General features: G+C 48.3%; 1 protein-coding gene across 1 annotated transcript in view; it reads right to left on the minus strand.

Annotated features, from left to right (window-relative positions):
• SORCS3 (sortilin related VPS10 domain containing receptor 3) overlaps positions 1-23,467 on the minus strand; it is a 646,463-nt gene that overhangs the window by 620,008 nt on the left and 2,988 nt on the right. The gene's annotated exons all lie outside the window — the stretch shown is intronic.

A 23,467-nucleotide genomic window follows, 5' to 3' on the forward strand; every position in this document is an offset into this window, starting at 1 on the left:
TTACTGATTCAATTTTTGACTCGGTCATGGGAGAAAGACAATTCTTTAATAGTTCTGGTATGACCAGTCATAAATGTTTCTGATGTAATCAATGAAGTAGGCCCAGAAGAGCCCCCTTAGCAGTCAAACTGAGTTACTCTATGTCCTAGGAAGAACAAGCATGGGGTATAAATGTATGTAATATAGTTGACTAATTAAAATCTATATACGTGCACACACATACACCCTAAGTCACAGTTCAGTGTAACAGCAGAGCTCCAAACAGTAAGGCACTCAGCTGGATGAGACAGCCAGCACTTTGGAGACCAAATAGCGACTGTCTACTCTAAGTCCTAGAGTGCGATGAAGGAGCCTTGAACTCAGGCAACAAATGCTGATAAAACTCAGAAGAGTAAGGGAAAGCTCAGCAAGATGATACAAGTGATGAGTAATAGGCTTGCTTGGATCTATCTGTCATCGGGTGAGGGGTCAGGTGGGGCACCCAGTTCAGTGGCTCCTATAGGCAGTCCATGTAGAGCACCTAGCTCTGAGAACCCTGGGAAGCACTAAGTGACTCACCACATCCTACAGACGAGGGCCAGTTGTACTATGAGAAAATGTAGCTGGATCACATGACTACCACAAGAAATCACAACCAGAGTACCCCATGCACACAGACCAACAAGCTGGTAGACTACATGAGACTGGCCATTTACTCCCAATCTGTTTCTTTTTTTCCCAATTTTTCTAGCCAAAGTTTGAAAAGTCTGTAAGACAGTATTTTTTAGCCGTGAAAAGTTCTAGTCATTTTTTTCTGTAAAAGGGAACACTGTTGATTTATTTTTTGCAGTAGACCCTCTGGCCTAATCCTTGGGTAAATCAAGATATAAAACAGAAATGTCTTCTCTCTCCTGAGGAGTTTATAGCCTAGAGAAAGAGAAGATGGGAAGCAGGAGGGGAGAAACAGGTTTGAGGGAGGAGGGATAGCAGCAGCAAGGTCCCAGGAGACAGGAGCAGACAAACGCAGAAGCAGGGGTACCGGAGTATGGGGCGCAGGCAGAGGAAAGTAGCCAGGAAGAGTCCTGGTGTTGGGGCCGGCAGATGTGCTCAGGCATTCAGCGCATGCGTGAGCTCAGTAACCCTGTAAGTACAAGCACACGCCTCTCAAGGTACAGCAGTGTACCAAATTTCATCACACCCACTCACCAGCACCTCCCCACTGAGGTGCCATGTGCCCTCTCTTCCTGAGACCTATCACATATAAGTACATGAGCATACTTCTAGAAGGTCATAGAACACTGGACTTTAGAGATTTGATTGTGGTGCAAAAAAATCTGAAATCTATGGAAAGTTTTTCATAACGTGCATATTTCACAAACATGTGGAACACTTTCCATATATATTTTATTCGATGTTCTCAATAATTGTCTCTAAAACACAGGCACTGAACTCTAAGCTGAATGAGAGAGCACAGTTTGCCTCTTGTGCTCCCAATTCCCAGCTCTGCCAATTTCCAGCTGTGTAACCTCAGGCAGGTTATTTAACCCTTCCAACGTAACAGTTCAAGGAGATTTGTGAGGATCAAATAAGAAATGCATACTGAACACAGGATAGCTCTCACTAAAATGATTCTACTTCCTCTAACCAACACTGAGCAGAAACAAAGGGCCCAGGGTCCACATTTCAGCAACACTCTTCCTCCTAGTCTGGGGTGACATTTATTCCAGCAGCCCGTGGTGACACCCTCCATTCAAGGATCCAAACAGAAAAATCCTATATTTCTGCCGCCACATGTGATTTTATTGGCCTTTCATCCTTCCCGGCAGTTTCAATCCTTTCCTCTCCTCTCCTCCTCCTGCTGCCTGATGCTATGATGCCACAATCCAGTCTCTGTGACTTGGGGAAATGTTTCCATGGTGATGAGCAGTGATGTCATAAAGGGGGAATTGTTACAGAGTTGAATGAAATCTGGCACCAGATGCACCCTGCCTCCTTATACAAGAGGGGGTGGGACACAACCCACATGGGCACATCCCAGAAAATGGGGAATCGAATCACCAAAGGGATAGCAAGGATTAACCATAGGGAGAGAAAGTTCCAGTCCCACTCGCCACACACAAGCAACCCCATTCGGAACAGAACTGCTGTAGTGGGCTTTGCCAAGATAACCATTATCCTTCACCAAAGAACACCAAGGGACCGACCCAGAGGCAGAAACTACCACAGACTCCACCTTCTGATCTAGCAAGATCCAAGCAGACAGTGGCTTCGTCCAGCAAAGCCCAAGGTACCAAATAGGTATCGAATAGAAGCCCACAGGCTCTTGCTCACCAGAGCAAAAACAGCCCTTCTCGGTTTTCCACCCAGCATGCAACGGAGAGTTAAAGTCCTACCAGGAAAACAGCAGCTTGCTTCCTAGGTGAACTCAGAGCACCTTGTTAAGAAAGAGGAGATGTTAGACTAAGGAGCACCCTACAGTGCTCTCTGCCATCTCCAGACTCTGAAATGCAAGGCCAGCCTTGGAAAAAGAACCCCCAAAACCAGGGGAGGGGCACTTGGCTGGGCTGCTGGCAGAACACTTGACCTTGCTGGGTGACGCTTGGAAGTAAAGCAGCGCGTGTTGCACTGGTTGCAGAGGCCTGATGGGGCAATCATGGTCGCAGGCTGGTTCTTTCTCTCTCCACTGACACTGCAGAGTGACTGAGCGACTGCCACAATTGTCAGTGTGGAGGAACGGGCACCCCACCCCACATCCTTGGAAAGGTCTCCCTTAGACCCACATGAGGCTCTGGGAGCCAGGGCTTTAGCACGGCTCCCCCGTTCTCTGTTGAGGCGAGTGCTCTTCCTGAACTCTCCACTCCAACAAGTACATCGACAATAGTAGCTAAACACAGTGCATGTGTACTCTCACGGCCTTCATTGCTGTTTATGAATGAACTTCACAGGGAAGTCACTTCCAGCCAGGAAGTCTCCTAGGCTCCTCCGCAGTCACACACGCACACAGAGGAGACAGCTGGGCTTTCTGACTTGCTGGAGAGCAGGAAGCAGTGCCCTCCAACGCTGATACAGGCAGCACCAAACCGTCCTCCAGACACCAGAGAAAAGCCCAGCAGCCCAAGGCTCAATTTCCAGGTCACCGGCTGGTTCCCACACGGTGACCCATGCTGTCCTCTTAGCAAGGAATGTCCCTTCACTCACATCCCCTACTCCCCCATAACCCATTCCCCATCAGCTCTGGGTCCAGATCCTTCTCTCAGAATGCTTCCTGAATCCTGTCATGCCCCCCTCCCATGACAGCAGGAAGACAAGGTATTGTTTGTTACAATTGTACACTGCACCCAAGCACCTGCCCCTAGCATTCAAAACACATGTGCGGAGGGGAACTGCAGGGTGGGCAGAAGCCAACCTCCTGGAACTCTGCAAATCTTCACTGCCAACTTCAACTATTCCAAAATAAAGTGGGGTTATTTAAGGTAATTTTCTAAAATTGATTGATTGATTGATTGATTTGAAAGAATGACAGGGCAGGGGGGTGGGGCCGTAGAGTTCGGGCAGAGAGAGAGATCTTCCATCCACTGGTTCACTCCTCGAAGGGCCACAACAGGCAAGGCTGGAACAGGCTCACGCCAGGAGCCTGGAACTCCATCTGGGTTTCCCACATAGATAGCAAGGTCCTCAGGACTTGGGCCATCTTCTGCTGCTTTCCCAGAGTGCCAGAAAGAACTCAAGCTGGCTGTCTGATACGGGATGCTCATGTCACAAGCAGCGGCTTAACTTGTGGTGCCGCAACCCCAGTCCCTAAAGTCGGTTTTTAAAAGTACATTTTGGTGACTCAAGTGACAAAGTTGATGAACAAGGACACTTTCCCGAGATCTAAGAGAAGCAATGCAGTGAAATGAGATGGTCTGAGGCCCTGGAGACTACCCGCGGCTGCGAGGCGCTGAGCAGAGGGCTTATCCTCCATGCAGAATGGTCAAAGTTTGGGCTCGAAGGCCAGAGCTGACATCCTGACTCACTTAAGCAGACTTCACTTTCTGAAACAGGGCCATGGGAGAGTTCCGGAATGGTTCCTCAAGGCACTCGGCTGCCCTCCCGGGTTGAGATTGTCCCTTTCAGCCTCAGCTTAAAAACCCACCTCCTGCGTGCTGCTCACAACGCACTCCAGGCTGCAGCTGGAGGCCGATTCCCCAGGAATGCCCACTGTAAAGACGCAGAGGACCGCTGCCTTGTCAAGCTGCGTGTGTCAATGCAACCTCAGCCCAACACCATGAGCCTCCCAAACACCTCCCAGCCTACCCTCGGCCAGGCCCCCGAGCCCAATGGGGCTCATTCCATTAGTTCGCAACACATCTCCACACACCGGCCTGTTCTGTCACTCTCCCAGTGAAGGGTCAACGCCTGGCGTAAAAATTACCTTCAGAAGCCTGTTAGGGCTGGCAGCAAGCACAGTCAGAGAGGCCCGGGGAAGGTGAGAAGGCTGAGGAATGGTGGAGATGTTCTTCATTACCTTGCATCAGGAAAATGAAAGGAGAAAGGGGCAGGGGCTGCCAGGGAGAAGGGAAAAAACTGTCGGTTCGTTCCCCGCCAGTATGCACGTGCTCAGAGGCTATCTCAGTTGCTAAGCAACGGAGAAAAAGCATTTCAGAGAGCAAGCGGCTAATTGGACAAATGAACTAATCAGACATTTCCGGAGTCACTGCACTAAATGACAGCAGACTTGGGTGGTGAGTTTTCCCGCTCGTGCAAGTGTCTTCCCACCCCTACCTGAGCTTTAGTCCTGCAAGGCTGAGGTGCTAGGGAGGGTGGGAGCCACGGCCAGCGGGCCAGAGCTGCTGCACTGGGTGGGGAAGACAATGGAGGGAGCCCTGCCTGGGCAGAGAAGTTGAACTGAATAACCTCCAGTTCTTAACATTTGATCCGTTGTGCACTGCAGGGAAGGGAGGCTAAGAAAGGGAGTGAAATCCCCACTCTGGCAGCCTGACGGTAACTTAATAAGCTGCTTTCCCGCATCATCCCGGGGGGTTCCCTCTGCTGCATTTAAAGCAAGCAGGGTCCCGCGAAAGCCAATAGAAGGCAGTGGTTAGGAGTCTGTGTGGGAAATGTTTTTGTTGCTCTGCTATGCTTCCCCCGTTGCCTTCTGTTAATTACAGCTGAACCCCACTGGCTGTTCTAAGGATGGAGAGGACCTGCTACTGTGCAGATCATGGCAGAGTGGAAGGAGCCGGCTGGAGGTGCTGGGGGTGGGAAGGGATAGGCAGGGGGAAAGGAAGGGGGCCCAGCAGCTGCCAGAGCTGGAAGGAGAAACAGTCGTGCAGCTTCCGTTTCTGCTGCCTGCAGCCATTTGCTGGGCGCCTCCAGGTAAGCCGCTGAACCTCTCTGGGCCTCTGCTTTTCCTCTGAGAAAGCAGGGAGAGTGGGTTTTTTAGTGCTCCAAGAACAATCAGTGCCACCGCTGATCACATCAGAGGGTCTAAAAGGGCTGCCCACTGCCTACAAAACTACAGTGCAATTTGCCTGTGGGCCACACAGTGCATCAGGAATCTGGCCCCACCTCACCTCTGACTCACCCGGCTCCCAAACAAACCCTATCACTTCTCATCTCCTAGCCCTTCCCCCTCCTGCTCCTACACACTCGGCGACAGCTTCTGGGGAAGAACAGGATGGTCTCACTGGAGAGGTCCCGGAATGGAAGTGCATCTCAGCCCCAGTGGGACAGGCAGTGCAACCTCACATTCCTGGCTCCTCACTTGCCTTGCTGGAATGAGTTGAAGAAGTGGGCTCCATGTCCGCAGAGGTAAGGCCGTCTCAGGCCAGGTGGGCCCACCGAGGACCCGTGGCTCAGCTTCTCACTGGCTGTGTGACCTGGGTCAGGTGTTCCATCCTGGGTCTTTGCTTCCTCACGTTTACAGTCACTAGAAGCTTCCTGGGGTCATCAGGAGGACTGACAAGAGAGTGAACACTCAAAAGGTTACAGCTCAGCGTTGAGTACACCCTAAGAGCTCACTAAATGTCCATTATTGTTATAAAATTATATTGTTCTGGAAGGAAATAAAAGGTGACCTCTTCACTTCTACCCAGCCCTTTGTTCTGGTTCACTCAGCTTATCGCCCTCCTCCCACACTCAGTGATGCTCCAAGGTCATTGCCATTATTACATGGAGAAGACTCAACTACGTCCATCTTTAAGAGGCACTTTGCTGTATTCATTATCTACTCAGTGGCTTATGAGCTGTGTGATCTGGCAATGTAAAGTCTCTTGTCACTTATAGAACAGGATGACAATAATTCCCCAACTCATAAAGTTGCTGTGCGAGGAAAATGAAAAGACAACAGGAAGCACCCACGACGCAAGCAGCACACAGTAGGTCCTCAGTGCACATTAGAACCCGTCTGTCAAAGCCTCTCTTTGGCTCCAGTGTTGCTTTGAATTTCCGTCCTTCTATCCACACATACTTATCTTAGATTTCAAGTTCATCAAAAGACCAAGATCAAGTCTGAACTGCTCTTTATTCGCCCGCTACCCCCAGGACAGATGCACAATTGGGAATTGTTCACAACATTTTGAAAACTGTTTACTGCAGGATTTTACACACACACACACACACACACACACACACACATGTGGGGAGCCATTGCACGGCGCCCTAAAGATGGCGCCGGCTCCTTTCCCCCGGAAGGACTGGCGAGAAACAAACATCTCCTAATAAGGAGATGTTTGAGCTCCCTTCCGGCTTCCGCGTTGCTGTACCAATCAATGCTTGCCACTTGGCCGCTTTTGATTGGTGCGCGGATGGCTATAAGAGGGAGGGGAGAAAAAAGGGCGCGGGATTCGAAGTTTGAAAGAGGTTCCTGAATAAACTGCTGGAAGAAGAGTTCGGGTCGTGTCTTCCTTGCTGGTCGAGGGACGCGACACACACAGAATTATTTAAATAAAACAGAGAAAGTACCCAAATCCCAATTGAATAACCCATCATCCACTGCTTGTAAATGACAATAAGGAATGTAGGGAATAACTCAACGACAGAGTTTGTTTCTGATCTGCAGAGAAGCCTCCTATCAAAAACTTCAGCTGGAGTGAGTGTTTGGCATAGCTATTAAGGCTATGGGCTTGGGACAACCACATCCGGGCTCCTGGCTGAGCCTGGCCCAGTCCCTGCAGTTGCATCCATTGGGGGAGCAAACAAGTGGAGGGAAGATCTCCCTGTCTCTCTTTGTGTGTGTGAGTGTCTCTCTCTCTTTCTCACCTCTCTCTCTTTCTGTAACTCTGCCTTTCAAATAAATAAACAGATCTTTAAAACAAAACAACCTTAGACTCACTCTCCAGAAACCACCTTAGTTACTTAGAGCAAGAGGAGGAGCAGGTGCTTTCATTTGTATCATTTCTATTGTCACCTGCAATTCATTGAGAATGCCTGTGCTACCCTCATCCCCTCAAGGCAATTAAAATAGAACTGGAGCTGCTGCAGATCCCGGCTCAGGCCCCAGGCCAGTGCAGGATCTCTCCTCCTGGCCTGAGAACTGTGCAGAGGTATTTCACAGGAGCCTCCTCCTCCCCGGCCCTAGCGAAGGGGCGTTAGGGAGCCTCAGCTGAGAGAGTGAGCCATCCTCTGTCCAAATCCACACCCTCACCGCAGGGCAAAGCTGCTCACGGCGAGCAGGCTGCCAGGAGGGAGGCCAAGTCCATCTTCTGGCCCTCTCAGCAACAATAACCTTTCCTACCCACTTTCAAGTTACTTTCTACCACAGGGCAGGCAAAAAAGAGAGAACTGGGTCCCAGAAAAGTAACTTGTCAAAGGGCCCAGAGCCAGCTGGGCCTGGGTGCAGCTGAAATTCAAAGGCCAGTCTTCAGACCCAAGCATGTCTCTTCCATCCAAAGGGGGGTCCCATCCCCTAGGTCCCCCCTCAATTATATTTTATGTATCCTTCCAAGGCTACTCTCTGGGAGAGACAGCTCTGGACTTCACTGAAAATTGAATGACATTCTAAAGAGAACAGGGCTCTGCAGAAGAGCACTGGACAGGGACTCAGAGAGTCAGATACTGATGTTGGCTTTCCCACCTTCCAGGTGAATCTGGGACTCCACAATCCCTCTTGGCCACATCTTCCACATTAGGAAAAGAGTGTGGTTACATCACGATGTATCTTTGCATCTCTACAATCTTTTCTCTGAATTGTATTTTGAGAGGACATTGTGTAAGCCAAAAAATGACTCTCCAATTGTGACATCTCTGGCCAAGAAAAAGAAAACAAGGAAAAATCAAGTCGAGTCCTTCTTGCTCCCCCTCCAAATCACAGCTCTGACTCCACGACAGTGAGCCCTTAAACATGTGCACGCATGTTTACAAAGCCCTTGCAAGTACATGATTTCATGTTGACCCTTGCACCCATGACACCGGTGAGGACCCTTGAGTCTCCGATGCTTACTGATTGGGCCATTTCATAAAGCAGGTAGGTGGTGACAGGAAGCCTGCCTGCTCATCTTGTTTCAGCAGAGTCACAACCAAGAGATCCCCTACCCGTGAACATGCACTGGACCCACAGCCCCACCACAGCATGGGCCAGTGGACCCACAGCCCCACCACAGCATGAGCCAATGCTAGCACCAACCGTAACCCGTCAACAGCAGCATCCACACGGATCTCCCTTGAGCATGGGACAGACACCAAGTAATAATTGGCAAAGCAACCAAAAAGAGAAGACTAGCACTATTTGAAAGCATACACCTGAACACCTACCAACTCCTCTCCACAGGTAATGCCAGCCCTGCTTAGGGGCATGCACACACAGCACTCACGCGTGCACACATGTGACCGTCCGCTGTCGCTTTCTTTCTCCATCTCAGTTCCTGAAAAAGGCACACTGGCAAGCTATTTCTTCGCAGCATCCTGAAATCTGCCACCACAAGTGGGCTTGGAGGAAGCAGGGGAATCAGCCAAGAACCAGAGCCTCCCTCCATGGCCCACCCCCACTCAGACACGGGGTGTGACAACGGTGTTTCACACCAGAGAATCAACTCTGCTCCCCTACACCACTGCTTTAAAAATTCATAAGTGCACAAGAAAGGAAAGAGAACACAAAACAAAACCAGAAGGGAGAAAAGGCAATCTTGAAATGAATTCGACTACAGAAGCTTATGTTCCTGCAGGCACCGTAGATATTAATAATTCAACAAAATATTACAGTAATTACTATACTTTGCAAAATCACAACAGTGCACTTTAGCACAACTCCTACCAATCTCCCTGCAACTGCCATTAATAAATAAAACACAGTCCCCTATATTAAATTTGTTGTTTAAAAGCTAAATATTTTATCAGAACTAATATGTTTTTAAATAATCAGTCAAGACCAAGAAAATCCCTGGCCCCACATTTCTCCCATCTTGAAATGAAATTCCATCTTCTCAGTTGGAGCACAAACTGACTTCAAGTCTCACAAGGAAACACTGAGCCTTAGGGCTCGAAGGCCCTGTTGAGAGAACCAAGGACCACTCAGCTGGAATTCTCTGCTGGAATCCGATTAGGCTGCTGCAATGAGAAGGAGAAGGGAAGGGGGCGGGAGAGTATTTCTTGAGGGCCATGAATCTGACCTACCTCATTTAGCTCCAGAAAGGAAATCATGAATTGTAAAGCAAGGTGAGTGACAGGCAACCACCAGAAAAACATGCCTGAGTCTACCCTGAGCACGGGCAGATGAGGATAAGGCTCTTAAAATACAGATGAGCTCACTTTACTGTAATTACGTTTTCCCAAGTTTATAGCATCCCATCTCTCAAATAATGTTTTTCCTGGTGTATCGGTTAGCTTTGGCTGTAAAATGTTGAAAACTAAACCACCCAAAATTCTATTACTTATTCTCCCAACCAGCACTTATTCTCACAAATATGCTGTTCAGGGGTAGGCATCATGGCACAGTGGTTTAAGCTGCCGCTTGGGGCACCACATCCACAAACAGGGTGCAGGTTCAAGTCCTGGCTACTCTGATTCCGATCCAGCGCCCTGCAAATGCACCAAGAAACAGAAGATAACGGCTCCAGTACTTGAGTTCCTGCCACACACAAGGGATGATGGAGTTCCTGGCCCCAGGCTTCAGCCTGGCCCAACCCCAGCTGTTGCAGCCATTGGGGAATGAGCCAGTGGACAGAAGATCTCTTTCTCTCTCTTCTGTCACTCTGCCTTTCAAATACACAAATAGATAAATGAATCTTAAATACACACACACACACATATACACACACAATGTATCTAGGGGTAGCAAATCATGGCCTGTCTCAGATGAGCGGTTCTGCTGGCCAGAGTGGGCTGGGCTGATGTAGACTGGGAATGTCTATATATGACTTGTCCCTCATCCTCCTCCTGAAACCAGTGGGCTAATCTAGGTATGTTTTTTCTCATGGCCACTGCAGAGGCTTAGGGCAGCAGGTAGAAACACAGAAAGCCTCTGGATTTAGAACTGGCACACTGTCACTTCCACCTCTTCTCCCAGCCAAAGCCAGACCCATGAGAGGTAGAGAATAAGACGTCACCAAGAGAGAGTGCACTGCAAAGGTGCAATACACAGGGAGTTAGGAAGAAGCAACAGTCTCTGCTGGGAGAGGCTGCTAATGTAAATTTAGACTCATCTCTCTCCTACTTTACACCTTGCCATGGCTTACCCCTTTGCTCTTAGAATAGAGAGCAAAACTCCTTCCCTTGGACTCATGAGGCCCTGCTTGGTACTTTCCATGCCTAGCCTGTCTGGGTTCATCTCTCACCAGCTCTCAGTCCTGCTGCTCCAGCCACACTGGCTCCCTCCTGCCACAGAAGCCACGTGCCCAGGATACTCTGCCCTGCCCTCTGCACTTGCTCCATACTGCATGTCTCTGAGACCAGGGCTTTATGGGATCTCTGATGGCATCACGTACCTCTCCATCACAGCACTACTCACCACTACAGACTCAAAGACAAACCATATCTGACACATAGAGTATCCCACCAGTAACTGCTGAACTCTAGATATTGATGTCGTTTTAGAAAGCTATTTTTAAGGTCTGGTGCTGTGGCATAGCAGGTAAAGCTGCTACCTGCAGTGCTGGCATCCCACATGGGCTCTGGTTTGAGCCCCAGCTGCTCCACTTCTGATCTAGCTCTCTGCTATGGCCTGGGAAAGCAGAAGATGGCCCAAGTTCTTGGGCCCCCTGCACCCACATGGGAGACCTGGAGGAAGCTCTTGGCTCCTAGCTTTGGAACAGCTCAGCTCCAGCCGTTGCGACCAACTGGGGAGTGAACCAGTGGATGGAAGACCTCCCTCTCTGCCTCTCCTCTCTCTGTGTAACTCTGACATTCAAATAAATAAATAAATCTTTTCAAAAAAGAAAGCTATTTTTAAAAATTTTGATGAAAGATAGCTAATACTACATTTTTGGCTGAGTTTCATATTAAAGGTATTTGGACAAATCTCAATGGCAAATTGCTTTATAGTGCGTTTAATCCTCCGCATCGCACTGCCAAGGTTGTTTTTAAGCCTTTAAGGTTGTTTTAAGGCTTTAATTCATTAAGTTTCCTTGAGGGTTGTCCATCACTTGTTTAACAAAGTCACAGATGTCTCATGTGGACACCCTCATTTCCCACATCCATCAGTCCCTGAATGGGAGGGGAGACAAATATAATCCAAAATTTAAAGAAATACAAAATCAACAAGTAATCTACATATTTACAGGCACAAGAGAATTTTTGATCCCAGATGTCTATATTTCTATGTCCAAATCAGGCCAATATGAAAGCAAAATGAAATTTTGGACATGCCAAGAATTTTTTTAATGTAACTTCCAAGTACTGGATGACCATATAACTTATCATCCAAGCCAGGGTCCTCTAAAGGAAAGTTAAAGGAAATCTTTTAATACTATGTCAGGACATCTGGTAAAAGCCAGGACATTCCCAAATACTCCATGAAAAAGATGATTCTAGGATATACCTAGCAAAATGAGAAGCAGCAGAAAAATAAGGAATGGAGTCCAAGACATGGGCACTAATCAAGAGTAAAATAAGTGAAAATCTCCAGACAGAAAGGAAATAGGACTATTAAGAAAGAAACCAATACAAAGCAGAATACCCAATCATAATACATCTAAAAATCGGGACTATCTTAATACTGTGGTAAAAAGAGAGGCATCCTCTATTGATAAGGAAGATAAAACAAGTAGAAACCACAGGTAAAGCAAAATCTCTTCACAAAAGGTACATCCCAAAATGATATGGTGGGATTCTGAACACAGATCCTGTCAGAACACAGGATCATCTACTGGGCTCAAAGCTCATCACGGAATGATGACACACACCTCATCACAGAATGCAGGTTCAGGGATAGATGATGATGACTATTTCCAATCATGCTACTAGATTTTGTTGCAGAATATAAAACACCCATATTTTCAACATTTTTATGACTTTTCATTTACTGAGATTTGATTATATTCAATTTATTTCCTAAGTGTACTAAAATTAGCACATAGTTCTGGCTATCTCAGATGGTTCTGTGAAATATCTGACCAATATATGTGTCCTATACACAAAACTACAAGCTTTTGGAGTATACAGACTTTGCACATGCTGCACCATTAGGCAAACACTAAGTACTCCCCTATATACACATTATCTGGAAGGCACAAGAAGGACAATCAACTTAGGTCAAATTCTGCAACAAATTTTCTTAGATATCCAAATTATACTCCTATCTGATAATGTTATTATATCAGATGCAACAGGAAATAAATTGTACTCCATGCCTGGAATAAGAACCTGGAGGGTGAATACAAGACATGGGTGCCAATGGGAGTACTATTTGCACTGGAAAAAGGCAGAGGATGACAGGGGCTGTGTACAGTCTCAAGTCTATAGTTGAAGCACTCCCAGATCATTAAGAAATAAAGATAAGGTAAAAATCAACTAACATCTTGAGTTTGTATTACCCCCTATTCTTCTCAAAGGCTTTCTTGTGCAGTATCACATTATTTAACAGTGAAATAAAGGGAGCAAATGGGATTGTCCCCATTTCACGCATGAAGAAGTGACTGACCTAACATCACATCTAGTTTGTGCTGAGATGGATAGACCTGCATCCATTTATGCAACTCCTTCACTTCATAGATAAGGAAATTGAATTCCTGAAAATTTAAATAACTTAATTAGCATCACACTAAGCAAACAAATTATGGAATGAATGTGTGAAAGAACGAATGAAAATGCATCTGCTTGAGGGATGACCCGATTTATGAATGCTTAAAAAAGCATGTTCCAATCTTCCAGACCCTCTCCTTACTCTTAATGCACCCATTTGCAATGCACACACGCACACCACTCTTACTCATAGACTAATAAAGCTACTACACCTGGACGCGCCTTCATTTCCTTACACCTGAGAAGCAGGTGACTTGCCAAGCAAAGCCAGTCCATATAAGCCAGGAGATCAGATCTAGAGAGTCCCAACTCCAAGGCCAATATTCTCTTCAACACACGATGAAACTCTTCACTGTTTACTTTGGATGGACAACACCAAGTGTGAGCTCAGCTGCTCCGTGCCAAAATCCTGGTGAACTAAGAAAAAAGGAATTACAAACCTTTTTTTGGCTGGAAATTACCTGCCAACAAGTAGAGGCCCAAATTTTAGGGAGACTTTAGATGTTGTGAAGACCAAGAACATAGCTAGAGGTAACGTGGACCCCTTGGTCATGAGAACTGACAGTGAAACTAAGTTGGCAGTATGCGTCCCCTCCTCCAAGTCCTGACACTCTACCCCTGCCATTCAACACAACCTGGACTGGGCTCCTTCCTTCTGGAAGGTGCCAACTGCAAAGGAAGACCACTTCTGAACTAGAACCAAGGATCTCATCTCCCTCTCCAAACCTAGTACTTAGGATGGCAGTGCCCAAAGCAGGGTTCTTGAAGAGGATGGGAAAACTCCATGACTAGTTGTGACAGTGAATTATGTATGTCAATTTAACTGGGCTACAGGGTGCCAAGATACTTGGCTACCTGTTAGTCCACGTGTGTCTATAAAGGTGTTTCTTGAGATTAACACTTGAACTAGTAAACTGAGAAAAGCAGACTGCCTTCTCCAATATGGGTGGCCCTCATCCAATCCACTAAAGGCCTGAATAGCAATAGAAGGCCGAGTAAGAAAGAAATCTTTCTCTCTACCAGTCTTCAAGCTAGGACATCAGCTTTCTACCTCTGGAACTGGACTCAGCCTGGAATTTCTTCCATCAGTTGGCTTCTCAGCCTTCAGACTCAGCCTGGAAACATGCCACTGGCTCACCTGGTCTCCAGCTTGCCAGCTACAGACTGTGACTTCTTGGCCACCACAGTCACAGGAGCCAATCCTTACAGCAAACTTGTATTGATGCACTACCGGTTCTACTTCTCTAGAAAACCCAAACAAGTTCACTTGGAAATAACTAAAACATTATAGTTGGGGTTCCTCCAGTAACATATCCTGAAACAATGGTGTCAATTCAAGTAGTTTATTTGGGAGATGATTCCAGAAAATACTGATCAAGGAAGGGGGAAACGAGATGCAGAAGGCAGACAGTAAGGAGTTAGCATGATGGGTACCTGGGGCTTCAGTGCCATGGGGACTATGGGAGACAGTGTAGTAAACAAGCCTGAGAGTTAGCCCACCCCGTAGAACAAGGGAGCTGGGCGTTTATCTAGCAACTTCCACCAGCCATTGAGAGGTAGCTGCTTCCTACTCCTTGATAGGCAATTCATTCCCTGCCTCTTCCAGCTTGCACCTGGTGTGATCAAAGCACGTTCCAACAGCCAGAGACAGCTGTTGGGCAAACAGTCTCCGGTGCTGGTGGCTGGAAGTCAGGTCTGCGTGCAAAGAAATGAAAAATAGACCATGGACAGGGTATCAACAGATGTACTACAAAAGAAAACATTCAGCCTAGCCCATCTCGCATCCAGGCAGATAATGTGAACATTCATAAAATAAAACTGCCTCCTACTGGATCCTCGAACATGCACCATCACAACACCAGCAACAACAACCCTGCAAATCCAGTGTTCTTCCCATTCTGCAGCCAGTAAAGCTAAGGCTGTGAGAGACTTGTCCAAGGCCACTGTTGTTTGGGGACCTCCTCACAACAGAAAAAGTATTTCAGAGTTTGCAGAAATCTTCCACTCAAAGGCTTGCTTTCTGGCATGAACACTACTGAAAGCAACAGGTGAGATGAGCAACTCTTTCATCTCTGAAGATACTGACCTTGCCCGCCCACCCGCCCGCCCGCACCCTGGAAAACAAGTTTCTCCATATTGCCAGTGTCATGGTCTCATATTGTAGACAAATCCCCCCCACTACCGGGAATCACATTCAGATATGAAAGCATAGCGCTACTTTTTCAGGCCTGGAAACAATGTTCAAATCAGTGATTCTTCTCCATCTCCCACTGAGAAGAGATCTTAGAAAGAAAAAGCTGATTTCTTACGCAGCGGTGTAATCTTTAACCTGATTCCAACCAGCTGGATGAGAAACTGCCTATCTCACTATAGATGCCAAAAAGGCTTTGGGGGAGGACTGAGTCGGGCACGTAGGATCTGATAACTGGGGAGAGACAGCAATGACGACCCTGGGGTGCAACTCCTCGGTGTGGAGGTAGCAGGAGCAGGCCGGACCTCTCTTCATCCCCAAGACACTAATCCTTTACACAGGTAGTTTTAAGTATTGTGGAAAGTGATTCTTGTACCCAGCTCCCTAAGCTTCCATTAACTGAACCCCATGCACACAAGCGGGTGCAAAAAGGAAGAAAATGCAGAAGAAATGGAGGAACCAAGCCTGAGCATCACTTCCAGCTGAATCTATTTGTAGTCTGACTTGGTTCAGTTCATAATGGCTGAATTCTGACTGCCAAGTGGACGTATTTCTTCTGCATCTTAAAAAAAAAAAAAAAAAAGCCACTTCTCTTTTTCTGCAGGACGGGGCTGAATGATCAAACCCTGTTCTCAATCAGCTTTTTTTTTTTTTTTTTTTTTTTTTTTTTTGACAGGCAGAGTGGACAGTGAGAGAGAGAGACAGAGAGAAAGGTCTTCCTTTGCCGTTGGTTCACCCTCCAATGGCCGCCGCTGCAGCCGGCGCACCGCGCTGATCCTGGCAGGAGCCAGGAGCCAGGTGCTTTTCCTGGTCTCCCATGGGGTGCAGGGCCCAAGCACCTGGGCCATCCTCCACTGCACTCCCTGGCCATAGCAGAGAGCTGGCCTGGAAGAGGGGCAACCGGGACAGAATCCGGCGCCCCAACCGGGACTAGAACCCGGTGTGCCGGCGCCGCAAGGTGGAGGATTAGCCTATTGAGCCACGGCGCCGGCTTCAATCAGCTCTTCATCTATGGGTTGCCGAATAATGCCTCCCACGATGCACATTCACACTACTTTCCCCCCTCTTTTCTCCTTTGGCATAATTCCTGGGGCAGCATTTTTTTCTCATAATTTCTTTCATCCTATGCATTTTCACTTCTTTCTCAGGTCAACACTCCCTCTAGTGTCTGTGTAAGGATCTCAGGTATCATTCTTGGTGCACAGGGTGAAAGTGAAAAGGGAACTCAAGCCTGTAACTTGTAGATGACGATGCAACAGTTAGTGGATTTGGTCAGTGTGATGAATCTGGGAGAGACTGCAGGCATTCTGCAGACAGTTCCAGCCACCAGTCTTCCCACTTCAGGCCAGGCACAAAGACAGAGTTAGGATGTGGAAAGCAGGAAGGGAAACAGAGCATCGGTCTCCATCCCATGATTTCAGCATAAACAGATCTTTGGTAATACTGGCACTGCTTCCCTAGCATCCCAGAGGGTCCCTACTGTCTTCAGGCTACACAGTTCACTCATTTCCTCCAAGAAGTCCCCCATGATTAGCTGTGATGTGTGATCATGGGTGCCCAAACCGAGAGCAAGCTACTTTTCATCTTCCTGGATTCTTTAATCCCCATGCAACAAAAGCCCTGAAGTAAGTGTTCAACATAGTCGCATTAATTCTGTTTTTCCTCTTAAACCAGGTTTTTTTTACCAGTGTGTGCCAGATAAACGGCCTCCACTTAGCCATGGGCACAGTGTTCCTAACCAACAGCCTCGAGTGGCTAGCCCCACTGTGTTGCAGGTCCCTCGCATTTCAACCAAGTAGGGATGGCTTTCTCTGCTCCCAGCAGGGGCCTAGCACCAGAAAGCTATTTATGCAATCTGGACGTTCTTAGACTTCATTACTTTTTCCAATTTTACTCTAGCACATTTATTAGTGTACTATAAAGAATAACATTTCCATAAATAATTAAACCCAAACTACACTGATCAAAATAAATGAGCAAAATGTTCCTGGTGATGCAACCCGACTTGATTCACTTATTAATGCAAATAATGAGGTGATGCACAAGCAGCCTCCATTAACAACAGTAAGAGGCAGGTCATCCTACAGTAACGAGGGGCTTACTTATCATCTACAGCACTGGGTAGGTGGGCAGGGTCGATGGAGTCCACAACCCCAGAACAACAGAGACAAATCTGCCCCTATGTCTCTCTGGCTGACCCCATATATTCCCATCCTAGGCTTCAGTCTACTGTACCTCTAAAATGGGCAACAATTCCACTTCACCTGAGTGCAAGCACATAGCTACTCTCACAAGGAAAATGCTCTGTAACCCATGAAGAGGAGAGAAAGGTGGGTGTGAATAGGAACTGGCTACTCTGGACGAGAAAAGTGGCTGGGTCCACAGGGTAAGCTATCACGTCCCTGTCTGAGCCTCACATTCCACTTCTCTGTGCTGAGTGATTTGATGAAGACAGTCTCCCAGTGCACTTCCAGCCTTGACATGCCGTGTGTCTGACACGCCCGTGGGAGATACCACAGCAATCCTCTCTCCTTGGAGCTCAGAGCCTGGAACGATCACTTGACAATTAACCACATATCACCCTGTGGCATCTGTCTTGCTGTCATGTGTTATTTAACTTTACAGAAGAGTAGCCTCACACCCAAGGCATGCTGGAAGGGCCCGAGGCAAGCACTACCCTTGCCTGTCTCCCCTCCACCACATCCCACCAACCTGCTGGTGCCCAGAATAATGCCACATAGCAGGAAACACGGAGCCGTTGTGAACATGTCACGTGAGGGTCCATGTCTCTGCAGCACACAGAAAGGCAGGACCATTAACCATATCCTACTTCCATCCTCTTACTAAGCAAAGTGGAAATCTGTCTGAATTTCATGTTAAAATCCATATATGAAATAATAAAGCAAGTATATAACTCAATGTTATTCAGAAATGATCTCCCGGGACTGGCATTGTAGCATAGCAGGTGAGGCCACTGCCTGTTGTGCCAGCATTCTGCATGGGTGCCAGTTCATATCCTGGCTGCTCCACTTCTGATCCAGCTCCCTGTTGATGCATCTGGGAAAGCAGTGAAGGATGGTCCAAATGCTTGGGTTCCTGCACCCATGTGAGAGACCCAGAAGAAGCTCCTGGATCCTTGTTTCAGCCTGGCCCAGCCCTGGCCATGGCAACTATCTGGAGAGTAAACCAGCAGAATATTTTCTCTCTCTCTCTCTCTCTCTTTCAAATAAATAAGTCTTTTCTTGAAAAAAGAAATAGGGGCAGGCGCTTTGGCTCACTTGGTTAATCCTCTGTCTGCAGTGCCGGCATCCCATATGGGTGCTGGGTTCTAGTCCCGGCTGCTCCTCTTCCAGTCCAGCTCTCTGCTGTGGCCCAGGAAGGCAGTGGAGGATGGCCCAAGTGCTTGGGCCCTGCACCCGCATGGGAGACCAGGAAGAAGCACCTGGCTCCTGGCTTTGGATCGGCCAGCGCCAGCCATAGCAGCCATTTCAGGGGTGAACCAACGGAAGGAAGACCTTTCCGTCTCTCTCTCTCAATGTCTAACTCTATCTGTCAAATAAATAAAAAAAAAAAAAAAGAAAGAAATTATCTCCCCTGGAGGGGTGGGGTGGGGGTGTTTGGCACAGCAGTTCAAGGCACTACTTGGGACACTCACACCCATATTGGAGTGCCTGGGTTTCAGTCCTGACCCTGCTCCCAATTCCAGCTTCCTGCAAATGCATGAACTGGCAGGCAGCAGGCGGTGGTTCAGGTACTTGGCTCCCTGACAACCACATGGGAGACTCAGACTGAGTTCCCAGCTCCTGGTTTGGGCAGGCCCAGCCCTGGAATTTGCAGGTATCTGGGGAGTGAACTAGAGGATGGGAAATCTCTCTTGCTCTTGCTCTCCCTCACAGTCTCCCTCTGTGTCTCTTATTAAGTAAAAAAAATTAATTTTAAAAATTAAAATGATCTCCCCTTTCCTGACCTCCCCCTGCATCTGAGACATGCTCTGATTCTCCAGGTCAGCTCAGTACTACATGGCACATGTGGCAGGTATACCTGAAAAAAGCAGACCTCACACTGGGTGTGGGGGGGGATACTTAAATTATTTCTTCCCTCACCCTCAAAACACTCACCCAATAATAAAAGACTAGAATAACCAAATACTAAGCTAAATATGTTCAAACCTGTGATACATTCCGTAAATTGCATAAATGACTAGGAAAAGGGGGAATCAGGGCTTCCAGGGGAGGTTTCACAGAGCGGCTGTGAATCTCAAACTGAGCCATGAATAATGAGTGTATTTCCATAGAGGAAGAAGTGCAACCCCGTAAAGGTGACCTCAAGAACAAAGGCTTGGAGTCAAAAAAGGACTTGGGACAAGGCAGAGTCTTCCTAGGCTTGGAGACGGGCTGCTCAGGGAGCAGTCAAATCCAAGGTTGGAGAAGGAGACCCAGGACACAAGTCAGAGGCCTTAAATGCTAAATGACTTTGGATTTGAACTCAAGAAGCCAAAGCCACTTATGCCAGGATATATAGACAGGATGAAATGTGCCTGGTTATAGTAGTTGTGGCATCACAAAATCATCAGTATCCCAGGCAACAATGCTTTAGCCTAATTCCTTTGCAGCCTCTACTTCATAAGATTGGAGACTGCCATTCATTCTCTGGTGTAACCAAAAAGAACCAAGCATCTACCATGTATAAGATACAGCTCCTTCATCTCCACTACCAACAGAGTCAGCCCTACCAACCCCTTCTCCAGCTATCTACACACCAAGGAAATAAACATGGCTAGCCCAAGTCCGTTAGCACCACAGGGCTGGTACTGCTTCCCAAAAGTAGCCCACTGGGCACTCACATCGTGCATTTTCCACCCCTTCCTGCACAAGGCCTCTTTTCTCTCTGATTGCAGCAGGACCATCCTTCCACATCCTGTCCCTGTAAGGAAAGTGTCTCGACCAGCCAAGAGGCCAAATGATGGTGGAAATCAGGACATCGGCAGGTAGGTCAAGCCTCGGGCCTTGGGTGACTCGGCAGATCCATACCTGGCCCTGGGTAAACAGCTGTCCCCCAGACAGATCCTCCTATCTCAGCCTGTCTGGCACAGCCTCAGTTCTGCTCCTGATGGAATGATTCACGGCCCAGATACCACCAGGTTCTGGATCTCCTTAGTGACAGCAAGAGATTGACACAGCCTAGGAAAAAAGGCCAATCTCCCTGCTGCCCCTGGGCTTCTTGCTGCTACAGCCACCACCACCCTCCCCTCCCCACTTGCTGAAATCCAACACAGTTGAAGTCACTTGCCAGCATTCTTTCTCCGCCAACCACAAAGCAAGTTCCTACCACTGCATTAAATCAGACCTCCCAATTAAGGAGTTTTTAACTTCTGTTCAACCTTGGAGACCATTGCAAGATCAAGGAGGCAAATTATAGGCTGTAACCCAGCCATCAGAGATGAGGCAAAGCAGACAAATAGCCCGCATCCAGCCCCTCCTCTCCTCAGCCCACCCCCATCAGCTGACAGTGACCAGGAGCAATTAGTGCTGTTATGTCCCTGTGCATTTCCCAGCTACAACTCAACTGAGATGGCCGACCTTGTAATATTAATTAAAAACAGATTTTTTTTTTTTTTGGCAAACCCCCGAAGAATGGCTCCTGTGGTAGGCTTCTTTATTAAGCCTTCGAGAAGGCAAAATGCATTAAGATCTTGTGACACTGGGACTGTGAACAGGAATGATAAAGGCTAGGCAACCCAGCCAAAAGCTGTTTGAAAAATCTGTTTGGGAGCCACAATTAGATGCTCCAGTGAGTGAAATACAATTAATCTCATCAAATCTGTCACTATTTTGCACATTAGGAGTAAATATTGTAGAACACAGTCCAGCTGCATTAGCGAAGGGTACGGAACGCTGCCTGGGAGGAGCTGTGTGTTCCACCTGCCAGCATGCTCGGGTAGGGTGATCTGGCAAGGCCCTGGAATCATCAGCATCTTCCTGTTTCTCTTCACCAAGGTGCAGGGCTGGGCGCATTAATTGAAAACTACCTGGCAAGACATTCCAAGCAGCCACACGGCAGGAGCAGCAGCTTGCAAGCCACTGGTGCAAGTGAACAGCTGAAAAGGACTGGGCACAGGGATCGGGGTGCCCAGCAAGGTGCATCCAGGGACAGAGGACTGGGTCTTCCCAGACTCCTCCTCTCCAGAGTCACTGCCAACTCACTGAGAAGGCAGGGAGACCTTTGCCTTCGTTTTAAGGAAAAGGACAGGATAATGTGTTTTTCTGGTTCCCCGTCAGCCACAGGGACTGGGCTCCCCCTGGGTGTTTGTGAAACACTCTCTAACCCATTAATCACCAGGATCCCAGCTGGAGACAACTGCGGAGAAAGAGCACACAGCCAACGGCTACTCCAAAACAGAGCCTCCAAGGCCAAGTGCACTCACTCCCACCCTGGACACATGGCAAAGCAACACAGTCAGGAGTGGGACCCAGACCCCACCCCACCATGATTCCTTCAGCCTCGAACAAGCAGGCCCTCCCTCTGTAAGGGGGAGCTCAGTTTCCAGTTATATGGCTGATGGAAAACTCTTCCCCTCAAGAGAACTCAAGCAAGGAAGTTTACAAAGGCATCTCAAGGAGAGCTGGGAGGGTTGCATTGTGTTACAATGGAAACCAGTGGCCTCTCTGAGAAGGACACATTTAACACTGCAGAGGCCACAGCAAAGATGCAATTCTCTTCTCCTAGCCGAAAGAGCCTGTTCTTGGCCTGGGAGACATCTCCCTCCACTTTGAGACCAACCAGAAAGAAGTCTTTATCCCCTCAGCCTGACCTTTATTTATAGTACCTGCTTTATCTGCAGTCAGAGGAGGGGAAGGGGAAGAAAAGCAACAGGGTTGCCTTGCTGGAGCTGGTTTCCCACTTGGTCTGCAGGGGCTGCTTCCTTAACATCTCTCAGAAGACAAGGCCACCATACCATGGTTATTTCCTCATCTTCTTCACAGAGCATCACTGGGCTGACCCCCTAGGTGCCTCTCTCCCAGGCTCTGCCACCCAAAGAGGGTCAGAGGAGGCAGGTGCAGCTCAGGGGCTAAGAGGCAGTCCCTCTCTGGTTTGGAGCCCAGGGGGACGGGACGTGTCCTGTGTCCACCTGGGCTGCCTTGCCCTAGCTTGGACAGGGAAGCTGTCCAGGAGCACAGGTAGTACGTCCCAGGCGGCTGTTCACAGACTGCTCAAACCTCTCTGCTGTCACCACGGACTCCACACCCAATGGCCCTCTGGCCCTGTTTGTCTCAAGAGTGATTTCCCAGGGACACAGGCCAGGCATGCTCCTCACTGCCCTGAGGACAGGCAGAAACAGCCATGGGAATTTAACTCTTGCATGCAGGAAGCATATTCCCTAACAAACAGCCCATCTTCAGGGACTTTGTCGACACTCAGAACCGATCTTGAAAATAAAAAACCCTTCAAGCAGAGCGGATTTCTATTGTCCAAACATGGCAGGAAAAAAGCCACAGAGACATGAGGCCATCACCTCCTCCTAGGATCCACTTATCTTCACACATCCCATCCATCCTCCTTGCTGAGAACACCAATGCACACGCACAATTGCTCATTAGCACACTGAAATGAAGTTGGTATTCACACAACCCCTGCTGGCAGAGTGCCCCACCCACCCACCCACCCACATGAAAACACCTATGCACACAACTTCTTTGGGGGCTTGGAAGGCTTCAGTTGCCCAGCCCTGGGAAGGCACCTTGCCCACCCCCAGGCCCAGAACTGCCCAAAGGCAGATGCGCCCACGCCATAGCACTGCTCGGGAGCTGGACTCCACCGGTCCTTGGAAGCCAGCATCTGCGTGGTGGGTCATCAAGAACCAGGAAATACGCACTTGGCTTTTACTAGTGGGGGGGGGGGGGGTCACTCTGCAGGCCGCTGGCTTTCCTGTGACTCACTCCCTGGTCCATGGGGTACCCCCAGGATCTGGAGCACTAAGGAGAAAGTTTCCCAGGGAAATTTTTCCAAACGCGGGTCATGAGAATTGCAAGGTGGGCAGAAGGGTCAGCGGGGGAGGGGGAGGGGCTTTCCCATCAAATGAGTTCCCCAGAGCTGCTTGAGCAGACCACCGAATCCTCCACCTGCAGCCGCGCACTGCCCAAC

Source organism: Oryctolagus cuniculus, chromosome 15, assembly GCF_964237555.1.
Source record: "Oryctolagus cuniculus chromosome 15, mOryCun1.1, whole genome shotgun sequence".
NCBI lineage: Eukaryota > Metazoa > Chordata > Mammalia > Lagomorpha > Leporidae > Oryctolagus > Oryctolagus cuniculus.